Source organism: Acomys minous (genome assembly GCF_964271855.1).
Source record: "Acomys minous genome assembly, chromosome: 15".
In the NCBI taxonomy this organism is placed as follows: domain Eukaryota; kingdom Metazoa; phylum Chordata; class Mammalia; order Rodentia; family Muridae; genus Acomys; species Acomys minous.
In genome coordinates, this window is record NC_140497.1 from 89683822 (window position 1) to 89692199 (window position 8378).

Consider the following 8378-nt stretch of genomic DNA (forward strand, 5'->3'; position numbering starts at 1 on the left):
CATACACCCCATATAATTGCATCACACTTTTACAGTGCACTCCCTTTCCTTTCAAAAACCAAGTGTTCACTGGAAAGCAACGTCTTGGCTTTACACCGTCTCATACATGCATTTCATGTTTGTGACTTTCTTGATTATAGCAAAAAGTCATAAATCATTCTTCACATAGCAGTTTATTCTTTGCAACTTAAATCATACCCCAATTCCACCAATATTGCTTTTAGATGTTGCTCACATTAGCTCTTGGAGATTTGAACACAAAGGGTATTTGAATGCATCCTTGCATTCAAAATGTGCTGGGTCATCTCCTTGCCACCTACCCATGTGTGTGCTTTCACTTCTACACATTTTTTAGCAGGCAGCTATAGCTAGAGACTTAATTCAATTCTACTTTTGTGGATGTCTATAATGAATTTTTTCTAAATTTGCTATTATATCAGAAGGCACATAACACTGCTTCTATCTTTTAATAATGCTATGGTGTGAATCATGAATAAATCTATTCATTTAAATCTTCCATTAAAATACCCCATATACCCATCTCTCCTAATGTTTCAGCATCCACTGTCATATGCTAGCTCCATTATTTCATTAAGTAAAAGGCATATTTATCCTTTAACATTGGCTTACTTCAAGAAAAAAAAATAGGTTGCTTTCTAAGGACAATGTACATGCATAAACACTATAGTTTTAATTACTAGCAGACTTTAAGCCCTACATTAGTGGAATTTTTTCTTCTTTTGTTAAAGTAATGGAGTTTGAGTTACTTTTTAATGACCTTACACAATCAGCTCTTCCCATTAGAGAGCAGGAGCCTTTGTTGTAGTTTTTTATGCATTCATAATGCAATCTGAGCCTTGAAAGTAATTTATATTTTGCCTTTCATTATCTAGTTATGCTATTGTAAGCCTTTCACACAGGGAAAAAAATGAAATTAGATAAGCCAACAAATCAGAGAGTAGCTTACGTTTCAGTTGAGGTACATACCAAAATGAAAATGAAAGCAAAATTGAAGAATAACTTCCGATTGGTGATGATTTGCAAAGAAAATAATGCATATTTATATGATTGAGGTTAAGGAAGGGTAGATAAGGGAATTTCACAAGTTCTCTTAGAGAGCAACACAATGGGATGAAGATCTGAGTGCAGAACTTAGTCATTCAAAGCACAACATCATTTGAGGCAGGAAAAAAAAAGTGCCAAGAGCTAAGGAAGAAGTGAGTTTGAGTTTTCGGAACTTGAGAGAAGGCTACTGTGGCTATGCAGCATTTTGAAGAATGAAATCCCATATCACAAGAAAGTGATAGCCTCATTGCAAGAGTTTTTACAGTGGATATAAACATCAGGGATCTAAGTTTTACCTGATTTGTCTTCAAAAGTCTTTGTGAGGTGTGGGTCATGGTGACATGGTATTAACATGAATCAGGAAGGCAAGGCTGGGCATGCAGCTCAGTGGTAGAGAACATCTTTGGCATTTAAACGGCCCAGGGCTCTACATAACCAGGAACTGAGAGAGGTGAAGAGCAGTTGTACAATTATAATGCTCGACTAAGAAGCCAATTGTAGTCAGCCAGTTAGCAGCCTGCTTGATGGTAGGAGAACCATGTGTGGTAGAAGTAAGGGCATTGCCAAGGGCTAGAGTGGAAGGAAGATTGATGGGAATTTCTAAGGAGAAATCCAAAGTGATATTCCTGTCGCTGGTTTGCTTACTGCTGCTGTGATAACACTGACCCAAAGCAACCTGGGAAAGGAAAGGCTTTATTTGGCTTGTAGGATATAGTCTGTCATCTAAGAAGCATAAGCAGGAACTCAAAGCAGAACATTGGGACAGATGCTCGGTCTTTGTCCTGAGACTCCAGGTGAGAGAGGTATGGGAGAATGGGGAAGCAGAAGGATCCAGAGGGTCCTAAGAACCTACAAGAAGACTATTAAAGTTGGTGGATCTGGACCCAGAGGGTCAGCTCAAACTACAGCACCAACCAAAGACAATACATGCAATAAACCTGGACACCCTATTCAGATCTAGCCAATGGACAGGACATTCTCCATAGTTGTGTGGAGAGCGGGGACTGACTCTGATGTGAACTCTGGTGCCCCCTATTTGACCACTTCCCCTTGGTGGGGAGGCCTGGTGGTACCCAGAGGAAGGGTAAACAGGCTACCAGGATGAGACCTGATAGGCTGTGATCATGTGGTGATGGAAGAGGTCGCCTTCTGTCGCAGGCCTAGGGAAGAGGAAGAAGGTGAAAGAGGGAGGGAGGAGGGAACAGTAAGACACAAGTGACAGGATAACAACTGAGATGTAAAGTGAATAAATTATTTAAATAATAAATAAATAAAACAAAACAAACAAACTAAAAAGTCTGAAGACTAGAACTGAAGCAATGACAATGAAGGAACACTATTTTCTAGCTTCCTGGCCCTGATTTACTCAGCTACCATTTTCATATAGCCCCCGTCCACCTGCCTAGAAAAGGCACAGCCCATGCTAGGCTAGACCCACCTTCATCACTTAGCAATTAAGAAACAATCTTATAGAAATGCCCACAGGCCAGGAACTGATGGAGTCAGTTCCTCTATAGATGTACGCTGTGTGCAGGTGCCTGGTTTGTGTCAAGTTGCAACACGGGCAACTACTTACACAATCAAATGACTGAGGCTTGTGGCATTAACAACATAAAATTAAACTGGTTCAGTCAGCATGTAAAGATGCATTTTGACCTGATAATATCGTTATTTACATGATGTTAAAAACTGGAGCTTTTGGTAGGTCATGAGATATTTCCAGTAGAATCCTGAGACTCAGGGGAGAGGTCATGGCTTAAGACAAGTTTTTTCCTTCATGGAAGGGGGATTGGATAGAAAACAATGTCTAGAAAGAGAGTATAGTAGATAATAGAGGCAAGAAATTTCCAAGCCTGGAGAAATCCGACACTGAGGGAAATACCAAGGAACCTTTGGAAGAAGCCACTGGTAAAAACACAAATTGGGAGCTGAATTATAAAATTGGAGGAGAGGCCAACAGTGAGAGCAAAAGAGGAAACTCTTGGCTGTGCTAATGGTTTTGACAAGAGATCCGTCATTGGGAAAAAAAGATGTATAAAACATCATGAATACACTGAGGAAAGTGGTGTACTGGAGTAGCAGAGGCGATAGAAAGAATGGTAAGCAATACGGTTAGGGGACATGAGGTGAAAGACCACAGAGCTGACGGGCTGCCTTTATCTCTGTTCATTACTCTAAGCATGGCCTTTTGAGTATTTAATCTCTGCTGCGCTTAGGTAATTATAAAAGATGACACACATGTGGGAAGCCATAAGGTCATTGATTAACAGCTCCATTCTGTAGTGTTGTGTTATAATCCACAGAGTGGGTATGGTGCTACACACTGGATTGGATGTTTCACAATCAACCCAAGATTGATGTCTGTGTATGTGTATGTGTGTGTGTGTGTGTACACTGTCCTGGGTAGTTTTATGATATTTTGTATCAACTAAAATCTGTTCAAAACAAGAAATCTTAATTAAGAAAATATCTTCATAGAATATGCCTGCAGGCAAGACTGTAGGGTTTTTTTCCTGACTGATGATTTACATGGAAGAGTCCTGTAGGCAGAAAAGAAGCTACCCCAGGAGTCATCAGATTGACAAGTTATTGGTATATATGTAGGTTTTGAGGCCATAGGGTTAGAGTGGTTTAGATTCTGCCCAGCATAGTGGTTGCAGCTTTAAAATACACTATAATCTCACTGAGTCAGTTATTGGTGCCCTAAGCCATATTGATAAGTATACCTGGATGCTATAAAAAAGAAAGGATAAAAAAAAAAAAAGGATGAGCAAACTAAGGGAACCAGCCAGTAAGCAGCATTTCTCCATGGCTTATCCTTCAGTTCCTGCCTCTGGGTTCTTGCCTTATATTCCTGTCCTGACTTCCTTCATTGATGGAGTGTGACCTAGGACTTGTAAGCTGAAATAAACCCTATCGTCCCTAAGTTGTTTATGGTTGTGGTGTTTCATCACAGCAATAGAAGTTCTAAGTTATACATGAATGTATATGGTGTCTATATATATATATATATATATATATATATATATATATATGTGTGTGTGTGTGTGTGTGTGTGTGTGTTGTGTGTACATACATGTATGTATGTTTATGTATAAGCATGTAGTATATATGTATAAATGGTGAGTTTATGTGCTTATACATATATATGTGTATGGTGTGTGTATATATGCTTATGGGTATATATATATGCATATATACATGTGTGTATATGTATGTAAGTGGCTTACATTAGAGGTGTTAACTGATATTTATTTTGATTGACACCATAGACTTCTTGTAAGAAAAGCCCACAATGGTTGTTGTAAGAATTGTTTCAAGAGTTGTTTTGAAAGTTTTGTAAAGCAGAGAGGTCTGAACCTAAATGTAGAGAATCACGGGTTAGACAATCCTAAATAAATGGTTTCACTTTTCAGACACTATCATACACGAGAAAGGAAGAGATAGGAAATGAAAGACCTTGGTAAAAGGGGAAAATAGGCAAATCCAAGGTGGGAGATTCCAGAGCAGTGTGACAATATTCTTCTAGATAATTGAAATTGCTACGAGAGTAGGCCATAGATATTTTAACCTCATGTACAGAAACTATAAAACAACAGATATATTGTAGAAATCATTTTTAAAATAATTTGCATATATCATATCATGATGTTTTACAACTTAAACATGTAGTGGAACAAATTTTATTTACCAGCTATATTTCTAAAAAGCTGGGGGAATATTAGTTTGTTCCACCACAAGGGCTCAGAGACCTCCATGCGCTTATGTGTAGAGACTGAGCAGAGAGAAATTCAGAATTCTGCTGACTTTCCTTATGTTCTTTTATTGAGAAAACTTCTCAATAAGATACTAAATTTCCAATTTTACACATTCTCTCAGGGCTTCCATGTCCCATCCTTATGTCCATGCTACTTGTTTAATAGATGGATTAGGTATGGGCTTTAATGGCATAATGCAGTCAGGATTTTTAAATTATTTTTATTTTCATTCATTAACTATACATAATAAGTGCTTTCATGATGACGTATTCAAACACATGAATGATGTATTCCGGAGATTTTTAAAGCAGTCAAAAAGATAGCTATGACTCTTTTAGGAATCCTGGAGTCCAGTTGCTTTCCTGCTTCCAGGTTATTCTCTAAATATCCTTCAAGACATAATTGTCATCCATCCTCAAGTCCTGGCCATCATCATCTCCAAGTTACATGTAGCCAGTAGTTAATTATCTCAACAAATGACAAGGGCCTAGGATGCATCTCAAAACTGTCAAAAGCTACAATTCTCACATAGATCACATCTGCTGCAGACATCTGCAGCTACAGCCTCTGTGTAAAGAAAGTGACTTTATTAGGCCTTCTCAAGACTCGGCAAGGGAAGTTTTTTTTTTTTTTTTTTTTAAATTAAAGTAACTCAGTGTGTAGTTTTCACTCAACAGTCTGCAGTAAGACAGCAAAGGCTTTAGGTGCCAAGCCAGACTTAGAGTCTATAATGCCACCCGAACTACACAATGAACAGATCTGGAACAATCCATGTGAGCGTCCATTTACTCAAACACTTAGATTAGCAAGCCCAGTTCAGGGAGCAACCATCAAATTCACATAGCCAAGTCCACTTCAAAGTCCATCACTACGTCTCTAAGACACAAAGTTGCACATAACACATTATCTCAAGAAAACAATTCACTGTGAGCCATCCCAGAAATAGCAGGGAAGAAGAAGACAGGGTGAGATTACGACTTCATAAAATCAGGCTGGTTATAAAATGATGCTCAAGACAAATGGGGAACGGCAAGATCCTGAGCATTGATTGCTGCAACAAACTGTACAGCAGAGCACATAGGGGCACACTGTGCAGCTGGGGCATTTATAGGGCAATCCCCTCAATCATACACATTAAAACTTCGGTATGAGCCGGGAGTGGTGGCATACGCCTGTAATCCCAGCACTCAGGAAGGCAGAGATAGGCAGATTGCTGTGAGTTTGAGGCCAGCCTGGTCTACAACGTGAGTCCAGGACAGGCAAGGCAACACAGAGAAACCCTGTCTCAAAAACCAACCAACAAACAAACAAGTTTGGTACAAGCATAACATCAGAATGTTCTGGAAACTGTTGGACGCCAAAGCATCGGGAGTGATTACAAACTCTGAAAGTGATAGTGAGGTCGGCAGTCTGTTTCAAGAGGTCTCCAAGTGACTCTCACACACTTAACTCTTGGTTGAGCACTATGGATATAGTTAAACTATTCCAATTTGCACGGCAATGTGATATATTTTTAGAAAATCCTTAGCATATAAAAGGTAACATTATCCTATAGGGAAAAATGAAAAGATGAAATCCAGGATAGACAAAGAGAAGAGGCATTGGTCTCAGTTTACAAGCATATGTAGTCAGCAGTGTGGCAGCTAAGATTGTCCTAATGCAGATGTGGCCACTACCACACTAGCAAAAACCTGAACAAATAATTCCTTCATAGTAATTCCTGCTTCAACACCTAAAGAAAACCAACCACAAGTGTTTAAATTGTCATTTTGAAACTTGCCCTATTGACTATGAAATGTTGGAAATGTAGCAAGCCAGAGGTTGGACTAATTATCATAAAAGAACTGTACTAGGACACTCTGGGATGCAGGAGGCATGCTGCTGGCAGAGGAATATTGCAGAGAGAGATGGATGCTCCCAAGATTCAGGTCCGGGACACAGTACCTGTTTAGTGGCCTTTGGCTATGTGCTAGGAATATCCTGAAGAACAGCAGCCAGAGAGAGAGAGAGAAACCTTTGACAAAACCATCAATTCAAACAAAGTATATTCCGGTTTAGAGTCCCTGGAATGTTTATCCCACCCCTAAACACTCCCTACTGTCAGCTTTGGCTGCAGCTCTGCTCCCCTTGCCCGCCTTCATTGCAATGGCTGTGTTCCTGGACTCAGCTTAGGCCAAGGGGATGCAGAGCCAAGCTTGCCCCATCCAATCAGCAGCTGTCTGCTTATCTGACCAGAACAGCTCCCCAGGGCAGCGTTCCTCTCTCCCCGAGATAAGCCATCCTTTCCATTCTGGGAAACAAATCGGCTCTGGAAAGTGGTGTGTGGAGCAAGATTACAAGGGAAATTGAAAGAGAAGCCAGCGTATAACGAGGAAGCACAAAAGCGAAGGAGGTGGGAAGAGCCCTCAGTGAAGACGAAGCGGAGAGCCTGGAGGAAAATGAACTATTAATACTAAAAGTCCAAGAGATTATCCGCCCTCAGGACACTGGCAAACAAGAACAAATGGAACAAATGAGAGGGCAACCTGTATAAGAGCTCCACCTGTGTGAGAAAAAGAGCGCTTACCCTAGCCACTGCGGCAGAAACGGCCTCTTCACACTGGTTTCTATCAGACTTCAAGTTCTTCACACAAGAGTTGAAGTGGGGTCAAGTGAAAATAAGGTAACCTGAGGGATGTCATTGAGGCTTATTTACAGTTGAGGACATTTCTCGCTCCACGTTGAGACTTATTAGATAGTGCCCCCCTGAATCTCAGGCTGCAGAGAGAGGGGAGCTCAGCAGAATTCATAGGGATGTAGTTGGAAGGCAAACACATTTCTACTCAAGGAATCATTTCCAAATTTCCATTTGATGTTTGACAGAACTGACAAAACATCCCCGGATGACTTTAAAGAGTACAATTTGTGCAAGCTATTTTAAACACCAACTCATATTGTTTTTCATGTTTATTTTCTAATTAAAGTGTTAGGCTTACGAAGAGGCCTAGATGGCTTTTGTCTTTAGTTCCTAATGCAAGGGGAGCTTGCCTGTTCCTCAGCGGTCGAGGTTCAGTCTCATTGTGTCCTTTGAATTAGCTCGTTTAAAAGGGGCAGAAACCAAATAAAGAAATGGGGGAAATGACTGCTTACTTCAGCCTTTCAAGTTCCAGGGATAAAGCAGAGTTTTTGAATAAACAAAAGTTTTCCAGATCTGGGAAATTTATGGAATATTAGTTCTTGTCAGGCTAGCCACCTGTGATAGACACAGAACAAACAAAATTCTCACAAACTCACAGCAATTCTGCTGTCCCACCTTCCTGCCTGCTGTTATTCATGGACATGACCCACCATTTCTGGTCCTTTGATGACTAATATAAATGACCTGTTTCATGATATTTGGCACCAAGAATAATCCATTGTCTTCCTATTTCTCTTTATTCAGAGCTCAGGCACATTGCCTGAGTATTGTATTTTAAACAACACAAGTTGCAGCTCAGAAACTCTTACCTTAAGCGATATAATGGGAGAGGCAGTCAATAAAATAAGGGTTTTAACAGAGCACAACAGTGAATTCTG

The 8378-nt window shown here is 40.1% G+C and overlaps 1 long non-coding RNA gene across 3 annotated transcripts in view; it reads right to left on the reverse strand.

The window, feature by feature from the left end:
- LOC311584564 overlaps window positions 1–7634 on the reverse strand; it is a 184273-nt gene extending 176639 nt beyond the window's left edge. For all 3 annotated transcript variants that reach the window (XR_014774938.1, XR_014774939.1, XR_014774940.1), the window contains exon 1: window positions 7390–7634. This is a non-coding gene — a long non-coding RNA (uncharacterized lncRNA). The remainder of the gene's footprint in view (window positions 1–7389) is intronic.
- Between the last annotated feature and the right edge of the window lie 744 nt (window positions 7635–8378).